Here is a 22,011-nt window from a genome sequence, read left to right as displayed (position 1 = left end):
TATTAACCTACTTCTCAAAAGCATTTACTTTAGTTGTAGGAAAATTGGTGCTCTTTTAAATATTTATTTGTTCCCATAGCTGTGACAAAATATACTGCACTTCTGACAAACAACATTAAATATTATATAAAAGTAGATTGAACTGTTATTAATAACAAGCTGGCAAAACAAAAAGGAAAGTCTCAGTGAAATTTGATACCCACAAGTTGAATTTAGAGCAAACAACAGCAGTAGCGGGCTAGGCCAGACCATTCAGGAGTAAGATATTTTGTCAAGCAATGGAATGCTTTTGTTAGACTGCTCACTGCTCTGTCTGCTTCACTTAAGGAGTCAAATAACTAGTTTCCACTCCAAGTATTAATTAAATAACTACTGTATTAATTTCAAATTAATTGGAATTACAGAGAATATATTCCACTGAGGAAAGAATAGAAAACAGTTCTTAAGAACATCTGGAGGTCCAACAAACATATGTTCTTCTCAATCTTATGAGTTAGAACAGATTTGTGATAAAGACTTGATGTCCATGAATACATTTCACTAAACAACCAATCTGCCTTATCAACAGCAACATCTAAAGGAAACATCCTGTATCACGGAGAGATAGGACCCTTGTAAAAAAATGACAGTGAACAGAACATTGGCACAGAGTGTACAGTGGGGCTGTCACGATTACTCAATTTAATTTAATTTAGGGATGGGCACGAGTACTTGAGGACTCGGGTACTCGGTCGTGGCAGCAATGATCGATCATGAAAACGATGATCGATAGTGATCACGCATGATGTGACTTTTCACTTAATTCGAAATCCAGTGACAATTACCGGACAATTACCGGTAAACACAAATGTGTCAATGAGGGGGCTTATTTTTAATTTGGAGATTGATTACATTGTGACTATGCGGGATAAATTGATTATCAGAGACTTCTCATGGCAAACAAACTGATACGACGCTGCAATGCTATTGTCACAATAATCAAAACAAAGCGAGTGTAATTAACCGTGTTATGGACACCTGTCTCTGCAAAACGTTTGCTAAACAAGCTTAATTATCATTTAATTAAGAAATTTGACTCGTTAATGGCTATTATTTAATAAAAGTGAAAGTCACTGACTAAACCTCCCTGCCCTATGTGACGTAACACACACCTGTATCTCGACAAAATGAATGAAGATTTCCGCTCGAATTTCGAAGTTAGATATCCGATATAAAGTGTCATTCCATTGCACTTTCCTCAGTTGAAAGGGGGAAATTCAGACTCCATGAGTTGAATTAAAAGCTTCAGAATCACAGCAACAGCAATACTGAGCATCGCGGCTTTCCTCACAAGAGCGAACATTGACACACACACACACACACCAGGCGCGTGTGGCAGTGTACAGCAGGCGAGTGATTCAAACAGCTAGACAGAGCGCAGTTAAATGGAACACAATGCAGCATCTTCAAAACTAACTTCAACTTAACATGCATTTTAAAACGCAATGGTTATGGCCTCTCCTGTTATTTGAAAATATACTGTTCAGACGGTCACTAAAAAAGCTGGTGCACACTTACTAAAATTAATTTTAGTAAGTGTTGGGCAGTGAATCTTCACATAATGACAAAATATGATGCATTATATTTTGATTATGCAAACTTTGGAACATGTTGTAACATACTATTTTATAACAGCCTATAATAATAAATAGACGATACACTGGAACAACAAGACGCAATGCAGAAGCCATAGACATTTGTCAGACATGTTATTATATATAGTTATGAACATGTAATCGCCCCTTGAGTACTCAATGAGCACTCAAGTAATTAGTCAGAGTACTCGAGTAAACAAAATGACCAAAATACCCATCCCTAATTTAATACCCATCCCTAATTAAAATAATTAGACAAATCAAAAATAAGTTGGAAGTGATGCAGTCCACGGACGAGCATGCAAACACATGACAAGAGGTGTTTTCATAAGCCCGCTCGATACATACACACACGGTAAGCTTATCACGTGACTGCGGTTTTGCGTGTCCAGACGCGCAAGAAAAGTTGAGCCCTTCATCGTCGCACGTGACACGCTTAACTCTTTTATATAAAATAATGTCATGAAAAAGATTATGCAGTCACAGTTACGGATGCACAAACACATTCTGTTCAATAAATCTGACAGAATCCAGATGATCTAAGAAGGTTATTTTTTATCAAATTATGGTTTGCGTTCTGTTCGGTGTAAATTATTTACCATTTGAATGTAATACGATCTTTCTCCTCATGTGAATTAGATTTTGTTATGATTGTTTAAAAAAATCATAATGGCCATTTTATGGTTTATGGCCATTATAACAGGTAAAACTCAATGTGGGAATCCAGAGAACTTTATTTAGGCCTACTGAATAAAACCACAGGTCTGTTTTTATGCTGTCAGTCAAAGCTCAAAGTGAGTCTGCTGTTAAAGCCACAGCTGAGCATCTCGTGGCCTACAGACACAATATAAAACTTTGGCTTACCTGTGGGAGAAATTTCACATTTTCTCCGCAACAAGCTTTTGTGTTCTGCATGTAGCAACTGCTGTAGCTCAACGCATAAGTGAAAAAAATTCTCATGAGTACTGTGAATATTGTGTTCTGTTTTGCATGCAAGTGATAATTAAAATAATAATAATAATAAAAAAATTAAAATAATTGCATTTATAGCTCTATAAAATAATAATTTTCCACATAAATTATCCTCAATAAACAAGATTGTTGGGCACACATTGTTTCTGAAAAGATCAATTATTTTATTTCCATGACCTGTTTTGCCATTTGAGTTCTAAACTAAAATGTGTAGATCATGTTGAACTAGTTAAAGAAAAAGTAGATCTTGCATTTAAAATGTTGGGCACACCTGCAGAAGCCAATCTCTGTCATCTTGAATATACACCTTTTTATATTATTGTAAAACAGTTAAAGGATGGGCAAGGAGGAGGCAAGAACCGGCTTGTCAATATAAATCACAATTTCTTGAAAACTCAAACCAAAACCATAAACAAACACACATGCGGACATGCCCGTAATTCTCTCTCTCTCGAACAATCGTCACCGGCCGCCTTTATCCCTCGCGCCTCATCAGGCCGATTGGGGACCGGGCGCGCGATATTCCGACCCGGCCCCGCCTCCCTCCGCTCCACAATTATAGATCTGCTTTGTGTCCATTGGATTTAGATATTGTTTGCACAATTGTGGTGTTGTTGTTATTCAATCGAAAATACACCAAAAACTAGGCTAATTCATGCATTATAGCCAAACGTGACTTCACCTCGACAACTTTGTGCAATCTGAGTTATTAAATAATTTGTCTGTTTACACAGAAAAAAAATTTGATTTCTAGATTACCAAAATAATCGATAGTGTCAACCCAGAATTGGGTTGGGCAGGCAATACAGAATTGTATTAGTACAACCCAAGAACATTTCACATGAAAATCATTCCTTCTCCAAATTATGTCAGCATGTCCATGTAGCACCCTGCTTATTGGCCAGTGTTTGCCTCGCATAAGTGAGAAATGTCCAGGGGGTATTGTTTCAAGAGAGCACAATTTTACTCACCAATGTAATGAAATAAACTGAGCCAGAGTCAGCATAATGAGAAGTTCAGTGAAGACTTCATGACCATTTCTAACACAGTGGAACAGGATCTCTGTGTCTGCCCTTTCTAATTTAAGAGAGTCATGTGTTGCATGGACACACTCAGTAACATTACCTGCTTCCATTGTTTGATGTCAGAGGGATAAAAGAGGCTATTCAAAGGGCCTTAGGGTGAACAAACAGATTAAATAAGAAATCAGTTAATAAGTAACAAAGCAAGAAACACAGTTAGGTTTATGTTTATATACTGGATGGATGGATGGACAAATGGACAGATGAATGAATTGGTTTTTGAACTTAAGGATGCATGTAAGCTTCTGTCTCAAGGTGAAATGCCCACAGAGGGGTGCCAAAAGTGAAGCAGAATTCGTATTTCATTAACTCTAATACTGAAACCCCAACCCTAGGGATGAGTCATTTTGTAAAAACAAAAGTATTCAATGTATGTGTATCTTATATTTTGTTTAGCGTAATTCGCAAACGTTACCAAGAACGTTGTTAAGAATAAGAAAACTATAATGAACTATGCTTGTCTTTTGGGAATTTTTTTTATTAACAATATGCATGAATAAAAATGTAAAACAAAAAAAGATCGTAAAATAACAGTAAAAAATATTTGCTCTCACCCGGAGCTTGCATAGAAACCAATACTGAGGGCATGAGGGGTTTCACGGTTAGATTATCATCTGCGAAAAAAAAAAGAAATCGTGGTTACCTGGTCTTACAATTATTTGCACATTTTCTTATTATGCAACAGCACTGATGCAAAAAATTTATATCATATAACAATTGTCTAAACGTCTTAGTGGATGTATTTCTGGGGGATATTTGGATTCTAAGGGAAGCCCTATAATAAGAAAACTGATAAATACACACACACACACACACACACACACACACACACACACACACACACACACACACACACACACACACACACACACACACACACACACACACACTGGATAAGAGACACTAAAATCTAGGGCACGACACCGCTTATGCGCATAAGTTACATGCTTAAGTGTAAACAGAGTGCTTCAAGTGCGTAAATGTAAGATTATTGTGGGTGCGAAACATCTTGCCTTGTTCATGGCATTAAAAAGTGTTCTCTTCAGCATCAGTTTATTAAAGCAATTCGTTGTCTGTCAGACACCCCAACATATCGGCAACAGACTCTAAATACATCCCACAACACCTTAAAAATAAACCTGTGGACTATAAATAATAACGGGACATTGCTTACAGCAGGCAATTTAAAGTCCGATCATGACTAAAATTGACATTTATTGTTGAATGCGGTGAATGTTATACAGAAGCAATGCTTTAAATAATGAGGACACTTTAAGATGCAACTTTCAAAGTTTACTCACTGATGGTAATTACAGGTATGCTGTCAGCACGCTTAAATTCTTTAATTCATCACTTTAAAATCACCACAGCTAAAAAATTTAAACTTACTAGTTTGTTGCTGGATGACTAGTGGAGCATCCTGTCCCATTTGTAGAATGTGTGTTTTTCTAGGACTTCTGTCTGCTTGTTTTACATTCGTCGTCTTCAGTCAGTCATTTAAATGCTGCCAAACAGCTGATAGATAAGAGTCTGGTAAATTGAATTCAACTGTTAAGGAATTCGTAAGTTTATGCTTCAGTTTGAATTGAAAGTTCACGTTCAGTTTGTGACACCTGGCCATTAAAGCACCACAGCCACTGTCAGTAACCATAGTAACAGCTCCAGTACCCACAAAGAGTTTTCCCATTTTGGCTTACAAAATCTAAAAAAACTATTTTATATTATATATAATATTTTTGCCACATGTAAATATTTAATTTCACGCTTTTTAACCGTGGATTCTAAATTCTTAAATTAACAGTGATATTTTTAATTGTGGTTAATAGTCCCTAATTCAATGCATACTCTTAAATATTTGTTAACTATATCATATCAAACATTTAGAAAAATCATTAGGGTTAAGGTTTCAGAAAAAGCTTACCCCATCAGAAAATTACAATTCTTACCTGCCCATCTGAAATGCCTGTCTGCTTTCCTCACCATGAAAAACAACTGATCATTTCTATGGACACCTTTAACATCTTCACTGACTCCACATATGACTCGTATTACATGCTTTCTAAATTCATACGAAAGTTCTGTGTTGGTAACGGACCTACAGACGAAATTGCACGATGTCTGCCACTGATTTATTCCTATAGAGGGCGCTTGACGCTTGAAAACCAAATCCTCCATTCGTCCACATTTAAAAATAAGAATGCTTTATATCCATTTGGAGACATTATACACTGGATATTTATAATTTTTTTTTTCATACCCTTAAATGAAAATCCGCCTCAGCATTATCTATAAAAAAAAAATCCTCATCCAGTAAAAATAAACGACTGAGTTCATGTATCCTGGCCAGTGCTGAGAAAAGTAACAGGTACCACGTGACACCAAATCGTACAAAGGAGGATTAACTTTAGTTTTGTGTCTCAATATGACAGACTCACAGCCATGCAATTGTAAGGTATCTCATACTAAATTATTTTCAGCGTTGATCAAAATAATCTAAAAAAGGACAGATGCATGATTGGGGGAGGAGGGGACAAATCACCCCTTCACAGTATTGGGGGGATGGTGCATTGTTTACACCATAAATGTTGATACTCGTCTGTTGGGTTGCATGACTCCAAAAAGAACCAAATGCAAACTGAGTAGAATTCATGCTCAAGTAGCTGGTGCAGAACGAGTACTTTATTACTTGATTACTCGTGCACATCCCTACCCTAAACCTAGCTGTCATTGGAGTAAAAAATAAATATAATAGGGAAAAGAGAACCTCCAAAATGGAACCTCTCTCTCTTAGTCACGTTTGATACTCATTATGTGAACAGGATTTCCTGGTTTCGACGTGGGACAAAACCCGAGTCTCCCACGCTGCTGATGCAACACGATATTGGTCACATCACAAGAGGATGTAAACTTATTGTAAAATGTCTGATGGGAGATGGTGCTTGCCAGTTACTCGGCATAATGTGGCTTATGTCAGGGAACTGGAACATTCAGAAGCAAAATGCAACTTCCAATGCGGTCAGTTGTAAACTCCATGTATTTTTAACAAGTCTAAAACATTTTCTGCAGTAATCGACAGCATGCCACTGATGCTACTGATAGACCTTAAGTTGCATTTAACCCTGAATATTTATTTTAAACAGATGTCATTTTGCCTGCTTCATAACAAACAAAAGCATGTTTTGTAGAGAAAGTACATGTCAAAACTCAAACCAAACCATGCACAGATGAAATAACACTTAAACAGCCCTCTCTGTAACCTGAAAAGGACTAACACAAGCCTCTGGGCAGCCATCTAACATTGCGAGTAAATTTCGTACTATGCGAAACTGGCCACTACACTGGCAAGTAAATATGAACATTTCACTCGCCAGTGATAGAGTTGTGTAGTGTCGAAGCACCGAGGCCCTTCTACTGAATAAAAAGCAGTTGATTAAGAAGCTGGATTCAGCCTTGACTTTCCCTGCATGCTGTCTCATGAGCGTGCAGGAAAAAGCAATTGTGTCTCATTCAGTTGAGCTTAAGGCAGAAATATTTTACTATTGTATAATATAATATAACAGCTATACAGGTTGGCTGGGTTGCAAAACAAAAACAAATCAAAAGTAAATCTGACAAATAAGTGAGATATATATTAGTTCCCTATCTGTAACTCCCTCGACGTTGTGTTGATGTTGTGACACTAGGGGTCACTCTTGGGAGCCCGAGATGCAACTGATCTTTGATAAAAGGCCAATGGGAATTGGCAAGTGGTATTTGCATGCCCCTCCCCCGGGCACACGGGTATAAAGGAGGGGGCATGCATAGCATTCATTCAGATTTTCTCTTTGGAGCCAAATGGTCACCGTTTCATTGAGAAATAGGCGAGCTGAATCCCCACGGCTTCCATTCACCTCTGCTGGATCCTTACGGTGCATTACAGCGGCTTTCTCCCCTCTCTGCCGCTGTAATGCAAAGATCACCCCTGGGCGTTTCAGCAGATCCTAAAAGAATATATTCTAAAAGAGCATTTTCCCTCACAAAAAGAGTATATTTTATATATATAAAAGAGCGTCAGGCTAGAGTGGAACTCTCCGCTCCCCCCCTGAACCCTCACGGCTCCACAATTGGTATCTGGGCTCGTGGCGCCGCTCAGAGCCACGCCCCAGTGCCTTTCTGAAGTGCACAAGGAGCTTACAAGTTCATGGGAGGCACCTTTCACTGCCCGGTCCCGATCTCTCAGCCCCCCCACTCTCAGTACCCTTGCTGGCGGAGTGGCCAAGGGTTAAACGGCAATGCCCCCAGTGGATAAGGCGCTCGTGGTGCACCTGTGCCCGCGAAGCATCACCACCTGGCATGGGTGCCTGATGCTCCAGTCCAAGGCCTGTAGGCTCAAGTCTTCCCTGATGGCTAGAACATACAGCACCACCAGACAAGCTGCCTCCACCCTGCTTCAAAAATGCCATGGTTCTCCTGCAAGCCCACCAAGCCAAGGCGCTGAAAGAACTGTACGAGGGTAATTCCGCTCTGGGATTTATATGCAGGAGCTGTGCTCAGCTCCGGGCAACGAAAGTCGGACGCGGTCTCTCGGTCAAAACGTGTCCACACTGTTGGCCCAGGAGCGCCAACCTATGGCTTAACCTGGTCGAGATGCACGAGGCCGACAAGACACACCTCTTGAACGCCCCATCTCTCAGGCTGGCCAATTCGGCGACACTGTCAAGGACTTTGCCCAGTAGTTCTCGACAGTGAAGCAGCAGACGGAGGCCATCCTGCCCAGAATGCGGCATGTTTCAAGACACCGCACTCCGTCTGCTCGTCGCCAAGGGCGTCTCCCTGCCGCGGCTGCACCCGCTCCCCCTCGGCCCGCCCCAGCGTCAAGCCCCCCACAGGAAGCAGTCGTCACCCATCTCACAGCCGGCCGCCAAGAAGAAGGCTTCGAATCGCCCCAGAGATGGGCGACCCAGGGACCAGGAGACCCGCTATTCAGGAGCTGGTGAACCACTACATCCCATCTCCCCTCCAATCTTTTGTTCATGCTCAAGTGGCTGTGGTACCCAAGGAACAGTTTTCTCAGTCCCTGGGTCACAAAACGGTGTCTACAGCCATCACCCCGACCACAGTCTTTATCTCTCTTTGGCAGGTCCAGCACCCCTGTGGCAGTTTCCCCACCCCTGCGCACCAAGCTGTGGCACAAACATACCCAAACCCGGACGTTTCGACGGACCGAGGGGACAAAACGCCTCCTCCCCCTTCCTCGACCGTTCTGCCAGTGAGAATCAGGTGTCAGGTAAGTGCTTTGATGTCTCTCGACATCAACACAATGTTGACACAACGTCGAGTGAGTGACAGATAGGGAACGTCCTGGATACTTTCACAACCTCCGTTCCCTGATGGAGGGAACGAGATGTTGTGTCACTCCTGCCACAAAGTTGAACTACCTGCTGAAATGGCCAGGACCTTGTCTCAAAACCTGAATAAACAGTATGCACGTCCCCTCCTTTATAACCATATGTCCGGGGGAGGGGCATGAAAATACCGCTCGCCAGTACCCATTGGCCTTTTATCAAAGATCAGAGGCATCTCGGGCTCCCAAGAGTGACCCCTAGTGTCACGACATCGACACAACGTTTCTTTCCCTCCATCAGGGAACATATTTTGATAATTAAAATATTATTTTAATCATTTAAATTTTATAATTTTATATTTGACATTCATATGTTTTTGAAGCCTGAAAAGGAAATCATATACCCTTATTTTATTTTATGACCCAAGCTAAATTTGTATAAATGACTTTGTTAGTAATTCCAGACTTACTTCCTGTACTTACCTATGTAATTTGGTAACAAAAAACCTGCCTCTGGTCTTCATTGGCTGCTCGTGAACAGCTTTGACCCACCCTCAAACACTACACCAAGTGGTATACCAATCACAACAGACTGGGACATCTGACCAATCAGAGCAGAGTAGGCTCTCTGAAAGGAGGAGTTTAGAGTGAATGCTTTAGAAAGGATAATTGAACGAGTCGTTTTTGACACTGGGAAAACAAAAAAAGGTAATGCTGCAATTTAAATGAGCAAATTAAAGTGTTTGTGACCTTGGATGCATGTAAATCTATTTTAGGAGACCTTTAAAACTAAATTAGGCATGTTTAAAAACCATAATAGGAGCTCTTTAATATATTTTTTAGTTACATTATGCTTAGATGTCTTCAAAAATCTGGCGAGTAAAAATTTAAATTTACTAGCTAATGACGATTCTTTCTCCAACATGATCGTAGAGGGTTGACTGGGCTTTTTTGGAAGACACTTCTTTGTCCATTTAGAAATATTTAGCCCAAAATGTGCGACACATTCTTTTCTTCTTGCATTGACCATTTTAGCATCTTGGCAAAAATCAAAAGGATTGTTTTCTATCAGCCGTGCAACAATGCAAGCTCTAAAGAGCCTGGGCTGCCTGGGCATAGTAATCCAATCTGTGAGAAATCCAGGGGAGGACATCTGTTCATTTTGTGGCACAGTGGTGCCCTGCTGACTTAACAGTGCTGGAGGAAATTAAACTAGAAGCTAAACCAAATCCTTGCTCTGAGAGCCTAATCAGTTAGAACACGATGCCGTGTTCTAACTGATTCGCAAGGCAACTGTGGTGCTACTGATAGCTCTTTGCGCAAGCCACCTCAGAGTCATAGGTTTTGTTAATTAGTACCAAGGAAGTAATCACGTTCACAAAAATCAATGATGAGCACGATTCGGAGGTTAAATTTTCTCAATAAGATTACATTTTTACTCCACTGAAGAAGGTTATAGTATGTTTATGGCTGGGGGTTGAGTTGTAAAATACAATATAGACATGATGAAACTGGTAGAAATTTGACAACAGTACACATTTTGGACTATCGCGGTTATGCAACTTCGGCACCACATGGCAAAAATATTGCACCTCATTCTATTCACATTGCACGTACGCGGTACACATTCTGTCTGAGAAATAGAGGAGCAAGGTGATGCAGCTTCATGTGAGACTTGAGAATTGAATAAATATGGACAGGGTTTTTCAGTCACTGAAAATTTTTCGACAAACATTCTAACAAACACTGATGAGGAAAACAGCTAAAGCACTTACCACGTTTTCATGCACTTAACAAAATGGTTTATTGCAGGGTTTTTGCAGAAAGCGGTGTTCTAAACATCATGTAAACTAGAACACTGATTTCCTTACTCAGTTTAAGGGATTAAGAGAAAGCAGTATAACACACCTAGGTTTCTCTCAGAGAATGCGGCATAATGCGGTCATGTAAATGCATAAGCGCCGTTCTGAAGGGGGTTTGAAGAGTGCGTGCATGGAACACAAACATCAAAGGATGGAGCTCAACAATATGTCAACACAGTGCAAAGAATTCAACTTTACTGGGAGTACAGTGGGAAAATCATAAAAACTGTAAACTATACCCATTTATACACACCAATGTCAAATATCGACTGTCCCATACTTTCCCGTATACACACTCCTACACTGGGGGAATCTCAGAGTTTTATATAAGAGAGAAACCCAACTACTGTAGTGCAATTCAGCTGAAGGACACAATAGTACGTTAAGGAAACAAACACAGTAACAACTCTGGAATATCTGGAAATAAAGTGAACCAACAGAGACTAAAATAGCAAAGTATTCCTGGGATCTCGTGTTTGTTATTTAAAGAAGCAACGTAGGTAAATTATATTGCTACCACCCCTGGAGTCGCTAGTTCGAATCCAGGGTGTGCTGAGTGACTCCAGCCAGGTCTCCTAAGCAACCAAATTGGCCCGGTTGCTAGGGAGGTTAGAGTCATATGGGGAAACCTCCTCGTGTTCACTATTATGTGGTTCTCGCTGTCGGAGGGGCACGTGGTCGGTTGTGCATGGATGCTGCGGGGAACAGCGTGAAGCCTCCACGCGTGCTATGTCTCAAAGGTAGCACTCTCAACAAGCCACGTGATAAGAAGTGCGGATTGACATCTCAGATGCATAGGCAACTGAGATTCATCCTCCGCCACCACAAGGACTTAGAGCGCATTGGGAATTGGGCATTCCAAATTGGGGAGAAAATAAATAAATAAAAAACCTAATGAAGTGTTTATTTTCATTGGATATTTTTTTAATTTATGTATTATTTCCTTTGTTGCATTGCTTTGTTGAATCATTGAGAAGATTTCAAGTTCTTAAAGAAAGTTAATAATAATAATAATACTAGTCAACAACATCAACAACACATGAGATGCGGCAATGTGAAATTTAGCAAGTTGATAGTGTTGGTGTGTTTGTGTGTGTTTTATATTTAACTAAACTTTTACTATGTTTGTCAATTTCCAAATAAAGAGAGAAAAAGTTTTCATTTATTAGGTATTTAATTTACTGACTGGATTATTTAATAATACATTTAAATGTGGTTATTTTATATATAAACCAATTGTGATTGATTCTTTTAGAGTACCATGACATATATATTGTTATCGTGATATAAATTATTCATATCGTGATATAAGATTTTTCATATCGCCCATCCCTATATTCCTATTGATGGTATTAAATTATTTACTAAAAAAGCTTGTTTTTGGTGCCAATCTGTAGGCATTTTACACAGAAAATCTCATGTTCCCATATATTCAACAAAACTAGGGGCAGTGGTTTAAAATTAGGTGAGCACAGACAGTTTTCAGTTGAAAAACTTTTAACCTGTTGCCAAACTCACAGCGAGATCATTCTGAACATGAACCGGATTTGAAATGTGATGTCTTAACCTGGCACATCAATATAACTTTTGAATTATATGTTCAAGTAAAGAGCAGTTTTTAGTCTAGACCATCCATTTTATAATATAAGTTATTATTTTAGTTTGAACAAGTGCTACAAAATTCTCTTTTAGTTTGTTGCCAGGAGTAAATAATAATATTTTTTTAATTTGTGAAATATTTACATGGTAATTTATTAGTAAACCATTTCTCAACTGAATTTCCAAGGGGGAAATAAATCCTTTATCATAATTCATACCATTACCATAATAAACAATTACTGATATCACAGCATAAGATCTTGGTCATACAGCCCCACTACACAGTACATCAGTATATTATATTCTTTTTTCACAGACAAAACAGTGGTTTCAGAAATAAAAGTCGAGAGAGGTTTCAAGCTCAGTAGCTTTCAAATTTATGTCCATCATGACAAAACATCAGTGTTCATGGTTTAGTTTGGTCCACCTATAAATATGGTGATCAAGATTAATTCATCATATGATGATTTTTATCATAGCATATGAAAAACAGTGGAAAGGATGAGCACAAACGCTTATAGAATTTATGACACCTTTTCTTCACACCTCTTATGTTGAAAAGGTCAGGAACTTTTCCATTCCAATTCAACACAGTGCATCATTGCAACGGGTATAAATTAACCGTTCTATACTAACGGTGGGCGATCTGAATTGCAAATTGTGCTCCTAAATGGAATCCAATATGGCCATTCTCATACTGTATGTGCATTCGAGAAATTATCTACAAACATAGCAGATGAAAAATGTAAATGCTGACACCAGCATTAATAATGGGAAATGTGAACTGATTCCTGGAGGGCAGGAGGGAAACATATTTTGTCAACAACAATGGATCGTGTCATATTATAAAGCCTGTTGATCAAACAGAGATCTTGTACACACAATCTATAATTGAAAGGAATATATGGTATTTGAGACTAAACAAACGTAAAAATAAAAGTAAATGCTGGTGTTTTTACAATCTAACATTGACCACTGAGCTAAACTTGAGTGTTTGTTCTACTTAGATTATTATATATATATATATATATATAGTAACAGTGACAGCCTGCTTTTTCCCCGGCCTTGGTTCAAGAAGATTTTGCCAAAGGCATTTAAAAAAAATGGCAACGAAGCTAGTCACACTAACTTCTACAAAGGCATTTATCATTGCTTAAAAACAATGAAACTCATGGAATCTCAATGTCTAGTGCAATTGTTAAAAAACAAATCTATTTATCTATGGAAAAAAATGTATAGGATTTTTACTTCCGTAATTTTTCATTTTTTTTTTACTTCTAACGAACTGTAGTGCTTTATTGACACTGCCAAAAATAATTTAGTTAGATTTTTTTTATTAATAAATTCCAGCATTTATACTCAGAAATATGAAGACATAGACTCTCCATCAATATGATGTAACTGAAGTTTCTAGACAGAGAATCTGAAAATACGGTGGTGTCACAGTTTCACCAAACAGTGCTTGAAAAATCAATCCAGAGATAGAATAAGACAGAAAACAGGTCACCATCTGCTTGTCTTACACAGAGTGCTGTAGGACTGTGCTCTCTAGGACTAGCACTGGAGCTCTGAGCATCTTTGCAGTGAATGTTAATTGATAATCATCAATGATAAGCACAACCATTGTACTATGGAAAAAAACTTCCCATCCTAAATATATTAAATCAGGTAAAAGCTACAAGTAATGGATAATGATGCTCTTTGTACACGTAATATTCCTTTAATGAAGATGACATTTGACAGGTTCAACATAAATTAATCTCAACTGACAGCATTTGTGGCATAATTTTGGTTACCCCAAAAATGTATTTTGACTCATCCCTCCTTTTCTTTAAAAAAAAAAAAAAAAAAGCAAAAATCTGTGTTACTTCATGAATTGAGTCACATAAAATGTTAGTTCACCCAAAAATGAAAATTCTCTCATTATTTTTAGAAGAATATTTCAGCTCTGTAGGTCCATACAATACAATTGAATGGGTGCCAAATATTTAATGCTCCAAAATGCAATCAATATGACTCCAGTATTTTAATCCATATTTTCAGAAGTGATATTATAGGTGTGGGTGCGAAACAGATCAATATTTATGTCCTTTTATGCTTAAAAGTCTTCTCCATATTCAGTAGGGGGTGTAAGCATGAAGAATGTGAATCACCAAAAACACAAGAAGAAGAATGTGAAAGTGATCCGTTTCTCATCCACACCTGTAATATTGCTTCTGAATATATTGATTTAACCACTGGAGCCTTTTAGATTACTTTTATGCTGACTTCAAATTTTGGCATACACAGACAGTTGGTGCATGAGTGCTACGACTGTTATAAGACACCTGACCATTACTCTTCAGGATTTTAAACCCATAAAGATGTCTTTATATTCCTTCAAGCTATGCAAATGCAGGTATCTCCTAACCTCCTCCCTCACGCACTCTTGACCTGCATATCCACTGTTGTTATTTCCATCTTGGTCTCCTGTTACTATCGGCGATAACATCATCTTCTAGCATTTGTTCTGACAGCAATGGCTCAAATGTGAGTACTGCCATCTTGTGAATCCACTAATTAGTGCAAAATTTCAAGTGCATGCACATTCTGTGAGATTTGAGTCATGCATATATTTTGGGCTTTAGACAAATACAGGCTACACAACTCTGCTGAATAAAAACAACTTAAATCAGCCTAATCCGATTTCCTGGTTTTAGCTGGTCTCCCAGCATGGTCATGCTGGTCTGTTGGTTGGTTTTAGAGGTATTTCTGGGCATGTTTAATCTAATCAGATAAGATTAACCAGCTGAGCAACAGCTTGGAAAAGCTGGGAAACCAGCAAACCAGCTTTTTCCATCAGGGCAGGAAATGGTGTTTTCTCCCATATTTTCACTACACCTACAGACATAACAACACACCTTGTCCTGGTCACCATTCCCTTTCAAGCCCCCTAAATTAAACATCTGCACTTTGCATGAAATGCATAACCCCTGCTTCCTTATGTTACTATGGTAACAGAATCAGAAAGGACGGGATATCGTTTTCATCTTCTTTAATACATTCACACACACTCACCGCCCACACCTGTCTCCAGAACGGTAGCAGCAACGTAAAAACACATGACTACAACTGCTGCTTCATGCTTTGATTAGCAAAAACACAGTTTCCAAAAATATGGTTCAAAAAGTGCTGTGGACTTTGGTTTGGATTAGGCCTTACAATTTAAATGAAAAGAGATTAAAATTATATCTCAATATTTTTCAGTCTATTGACAATATTCGATATATATCTCGATAATTATGTATTTGCTCTAAAATAACTTGTGTTTTATTTAATTTCATTTATTATCAGATTTACCTTAATTTCATCCCAACAGCCATTTTAGCCAAGTAGATTCAATATTTTAAAGACATTAAATAAAATCGAATAATTTGTTTTTCATTATATAAACACAAGGGAGAATGAAATTAAATCATTTTCACTGATACACTTTATATTTCATACACAACAACACATAACATCTTAATAAAAAGCATTATTTACTTTTGAAATGTTTTTACTGTGCAAAGCTACATCATGGACTTAATTTTGAAACCCCAGTTAATTGCATAATACTAAATTATTACCGTGGGACACGTCAGGTTTATTATTATAATATAATGATGAATTATCATTAATATTCTGATTATTAGATTTGCATTATACTGTAATATAATATATTTCTGTCCTGTTTACACCACCTCTGCCTGGGGCTTTTATTTTGACACTGAAAGTGCTGTCGTATTTACTCCAAATTCACAAGGAGCTTTAATTTTGACACATAAAAGGCAATGTGTATTTGATGCATTTCCTGAAATACTGTAATTTCCTTCTTTTCTGCTACTCTGCGCCACATTTGTAGATTTGTATAATAACTTGTAGCGATTAATAATATTTGGAATTGCACAAATGCTTGATCCTGCATTACTTTGATTTCGCAATGCACGTGAACTGATCTGAGAGCGCTGCCATGCACGTCCACACAGATCAGCACGTCATCAGTTTATTCTGAATCAAACACAGACCATGTTTATCTGTCTTTAAAATGCAGCATTTTGTGGATTAATAATCACATATGACCAACTCACCATGTTGATATTATTTTGATTAATTGTGCAGCCCTGAAGAATCGTTAAATTATTCTATTGAAGTGCTCTTTATTCAATTTAAAAGGCCAAATGAAAGCAGATTAAAATCATTGCGATCTTCACGATATTGGTCAATTTTACATCGTCAGCAAAATTATCTTGATCATATCATTAATATTCTATATATCGCCCAGCCCTTGTTTGGATCAGCACCGTAACATGGTTTTTCTAATTAAACAGGTGAAATACACTTGAGGATCACCAACTACAGGTACATCAGCTGCCCAAAGATTAATGTCAGCCAGGGACACCACAACAGTAACAAACCACACAGAAACAAATGAAGAAGGAAAGGACCATGGGCATTTCTTTGAAAGGTGTGAGCAAAAATGTGTGAACAAGACAGGAAATGAAGACATAAAATGGTCAGGCATTAGCAAAACAATTGCCTGGATCTGTCCTCATGTTTTATTGCATATTGTAAGCAACAATTCATCTCTGATACTAAGCAGAGCATGAAACACATCAGACCGGGAGCAGAGATACTGCCAAAAGCACATTTACAGACCATTACCACAACGATACTCGAAACCACAAAAACTATAAATAAAGTCTCACATGCTGGTAGTTTGAGAGGAGGAAATGTTAATTTGCTGTCTACGTTATCACACAACCTTGTTGGTCTTTGCCGAAGGCAACAAAGGTCAGTGGTTTAAAAACATCTCAAGAGGTATTTCAAATGGGAAAATATTGCAGTGCTGATGACATTCAAATGCCTTACTGCTTTTACTCTTAAAACTAAGCTACAGAAAACTTTCCATGTAATATTATTCCAATATAGGTTTCTGTAATGTTGCTCATCATCAAACATGTATATATCCAGCCTTAGCTGGTTAAAGGAGGTAACCCAGCCTGGCCAAGCTGGTGCTCGGCTGGTCTAGCAGATAAGCCAGTTGGTATTCCAAGCGGACCAGCTAAAAAGTGCTCAAAACCCCCTTAAAATCAGCCAAAAGACCAACCTGCAGGCTGGCGATCATCTAAAACCAACCAAGCACACTGCAAAAAAATTTAATAAAATACAAAAATAATTAAAAGAAAAAACTATTCACAATATTTTGGTCTTGTTTTCCAGCAAAAAAAATAAGAATATCTAAACATTCTTATAATATGATTAATCTACTTAACAAGCTAAATGCACAAGATGTTTTGTCTCCCACCCAGAGAAATCTAAATAAAGTTAGTGAGTTTTATGTTTAAAAAAAAATTATTTGCTGAAAAATAAGAAAAATAAACTTATTTGTAATGGAACACGTTTATTTTTCTTACCCCATTGGCAGATTTTTTTTTGGTAACACTTTGCAAAAAGGTTCCATTTGTTAAAATTAGTTAACAACATCAGTTAACATGAACTAACAATCATCAATAGTTTTGCAGCATTTATTAATGATAATGTCAACATAAACTAATATGTTTTTTAAATCAAATGTTAATGTTTTAGAAACATTTATAGAATTAACTAAAATAAACAAAATTAATAAATGCTGTAAAAAAAAACAGGCCCTATATTGTGCATTATTTGTTCATGATACCCAATTCATTCATTCATATTAACAAATGGAACATTATTGTAAGGTGTCACTGTTTTTTGTTTGTATTATTATTATTAGTAGTAGTAGTAGTACAGTATATGCGCATTAAAATTTTTGGATACAATTATGAAATTGACATAAAGAAGGAATGGACTCTAAATTAAAACACTTCAGCAACCCAAGGCTGTGGAATATAAGCTTGACGCCGTGTAGTAAAAACAGCAAACTGTGAATTATCTCTATTTTCTCCTCACCGATGAAGAGAAACCGCGCGAAGCGCACCGGTTGGACAATTATTTACGACACAAATGTGACTCAAGCAATGAACTCAGTAAATGAAATATTACATAACACATGTTTTGCCAATCTAACATTTTAAAAGAGTAAAAAAAAAAAAAACGTTATTAACTGTCAAACCAGTGGGCGTTGTGTCAAGTACTAAGTTGCGGCGTGCACGAGCGCGCATACCTTCAGTGTCTATGCTGTTAGTTTGTATACTACATATACTTTATATAACACATGTTGAGCAGTATTGACACTTATCATTTCGATAATTCGTTAAAATTAACTTCATTTGGCTGAAAACGCGGTTTTAGCTTCCCTAAAAAAACACATTCGTTTCTGAACTCTGTTATAAATTAAATGTGACTCCTCACTGTTCTAGTGTGTATAACTATGTGAGATGGACAGGTATTTTGACTACATAGGCTAAATAAATATTTAACCTGTAACGACAATACGAAAAATAAATTGTATCTTTCTCACCCGTTTCGATTAAAGAAGCCTTCGTGTTATTTTGTCCTTCTCTGCTGTGGTATGCCGTCCGATTATTCTGTTGATACATTTACATTGCAATGTATCAACTCTGATTCTGGTTGCAGTGCTCTTTGGGTTTGCAAACAACCAAGACACCGACGGATCTATACATTTACCGTAATATGTGAGATGCACAATAAATGCGCACTTCAATCTACCGTAATACACGTGATTTGCAGATTGCCCACTGGAACACAACAAATGACAAGGCTAAATTAGTGATTTTGAGAAGATTTCCATACATTGTGCTGAAAGAAGCTTGTCAAAGCTTTGGGGTTGTGAAAAATTAGATTTACTGAGGGAAGAAATCTATGACACTGGCAGTGACATTGCCATGTTGTCACTAAAACATTCATACACAACATTATATTAGTTATAGCTACAAATGCTCCTTGTGGAAATGAGATAGTTTACATTTAGTGACCAGCAGTGACTAGTGGTTTTAATTAAAGGTCAAGTGTTTACTGTCTGCACCACTAGCGTCACCAAATGGAATAGAACAATAATGACTGTTTTCAAACAGGTTTCAACATTTTTTCATTGTTTGGACAAACAGATAGCCCCACCCAAACTATGCCAGGCTGGCTGGAATGCTCAAACAGAGAAATGTTAGGACTGCACTACAGAGTCACAGTATTTCCATTTTTGGGGAAAATCTACCTACAAATGGCCAACATGATCATACAGGAAGTCTTCACGAATGTTACTGATGAGCGGCATCTCCCATCAGACATTTTGCATCATATCAAATGTCTACCTTCTCCTGTGGCGCAAATGATGGCATGTTGCGTCAGCAGCATTTGAGTCCCGTATACTTGTCCCTTGTTGAAATCAGGAAGTAAACATGCTTGCATAATCAGTGACAAGTCCTATGTGAAGGTACCATTTTCCCTCTAAGATTACGTTTTTACTCCACTGACAGATAGGTTTAAGGTTGGGGAAAAGGAGGTAGAGTTAATAAAATATGTATTTCTCTTGACTGTATTTCATCATTTACATCTAAAAACAAAGTTTACTTTAAATTTACAACTCTCTTTTGGCACCATCTCTGAACATTTTACCTGGAAATGTGAGGCTACACTTGCATACGTTCAAAAACACTTCCCACTTCAGCCACTGGGGGCAGCAGTTCGACTTTCAGTAAGGACAGACCGAGTTTTGCTCATAAACTGTCAACCTACTGTTGCCAAATTTGCAGTGAGAACAGTCTGAAATGGCTTACTCCTAGTTGTTCTGCAGCTGAGAAAGGAAAATGTTTTAACATTAAAAATTCCACATTTTCCAGATTCTCATTAGTGTCAGTCATTGAGATTTTCTCACACTGTAATTAACAGCCTTAACTGGTTGAACAGACTAGATGTTTAACAGTGCTGAGAGGAAGTTGGATTCAAACTTTAGCTATAATGAAGGAGAGATGATTAGCTAGGTAAAGCGTTTGCCTTTAAGATGCAATTTAATTATGAAAATCTTTTTTGATATTCAAGCAGTGCTGCTGACTTTCAAAAACGTTTTAGATACCTCCATAAATTAGTATTTCAACTAGACCAATTATTTAAAAATTTATTTTTAGGGAATTTTGAGTAAATTGTGTCATAACTGGTCATTTGATTTCAGCTATTTAATTTGCTGTCATCAAGTTATATTATGTATCAGCATTATATTAGCCTATAAATTGGCCTCCCTGGGCTCTAGCGATCACCATAATAATAAATATGTGTGTTGGCATGGTATCATCAACATGTAAATGCAACAAATAGTTGATATTGCTAACATCATACAGCAATTATGAGTCAATCATCCATTTTCAGTAATGTAATATCAGCATAAATTCTTTCTTCAAGGATGTCAAAGAGGTGAATGGGGTTCATCTATATTGATATAAGGGAACTGATGTTTTTGAGTGACCTCATAGGGGGAGAAGGGGTGTGTGGCATATTTGATCTTCACACATAAACAGTTCATTTGTTCATAAACAACCAGTTTGAACAGGAGATTTAACAGGAGAACATGAGGTTTTGATGGTATACAAGTGGACTCCACCAGCAATAAAACACCAAATCATTTATGCGTTTAATGTATGAATTACTCAATACCACACACTTATTTGTAGATGGCCAACATGCTATTTGTGATCAAACAAATGGGAATCAAAATAGATGTTCAGTCAGTATAATAAGACATTCTTCACAGTAGAGTAAAAGCATGTTAATAAATGAATGTATAGTTTGGACATAAAACCAACCCACATTGAATTCTGAAGTTATCTCCGGAGACACCAACCCACACACTCCTTTTAAACAGTAATGTCTTGCCAACAAGTGCTTAATATTTCAATGTCAATATACACTAGCGAAAAGAAACACTCAGTTCTCCATGTCCTAATTTTCCAATGAGGTAAGAACTTGAACTGAGAATTTGTTATATAAGCATGTCTTTATCATTATAAGCTCTATTGATAATTGTTTGTCAGTTAATGTAATGAATCCACAAAGGATAGACCTACATGGAATTCGACCAGTGCAGACCAAAATATTACATTTTACCCAAGAACTGGTTTTGAGATTGTTTGATGGAAAAAGATTGAAAGAGAGCATTGTATTATGAAGTGAGATACAGTTTATTTAGCGATAACTTATATTTTGCTCTGCTCAAATATTCTTGAAAACCATTGACCTCTAATGTTTAGCTCTTTGAATCTCTTTACAAAGAAATTAAGAGTTTCAGCTCAGTATTGAAAATTACTTGATCCGCTCACATGTCCGAACTATGTGAAACAGGTTTTCCAATCTGGGTTCACTCATTACTCTGGGAAATTAAAACAATTTAATAGATCCTAAGACTTTAATGAGAACAGTAATTTTCACATTGAGTTCATCTTGCAGTTCTTCCCACAAGAAATCCAATGCAGTGTGGAGGGCCATTACATTTAATGCCTGTTGTTTTATATTGTTTATAGAAAATTATTAAGTAATTTAATAGACACCTAGAGGAAGAACATATGCCATCCTCTTAAGTCTGTACTGCA

At 37.5% G+C, this 22,011-nt stretch overlaps 1 protein-coding gene across 1 annotated transcript in view; it reads right to left on the bottom strand.

Moving 5' to 3' along the window:
• LOC127623422 (tumor protein p53-inducible protein 11-like) overlaps window positions 1–19,081 on the bottom strand; it is an 83,352-nt gene extending 64,271 nt beyond the window's left edge. Inside the window, exon 1 of the mRNA XM_052097884.1 lies at window positions 18,936–19,081. The gene's annotated coding sequence lies outside the window, so the exon portion shown is untranslated. The remainder of the gene's footprint in view (window positions 1–18,935) is intronic.
• Between the last annotated feature and the right edge of the window lie 2,930 nt (window positions 19,082–22,011).

Source organism: Xyrauchen texanus, chromosome 29 (genome assembly GCF_025860055.1).
Source record: "Xyrauchen texanus isolate HMW12.3.18 chromosome 29, RBS_HiC_50CHRs, whole genome shotgun sequence".
NCBI classification, from domain to species: domain Eukaryota; kingdom Metazoa; phylum Chordata; class Actinopteri; order Cypriniformes; family Catostomidae; genus Xyrauchen; species Xyrauchen texanus.
This window is presented reverse-complemented; position numbering and strand designations above follow the sequence as displayed.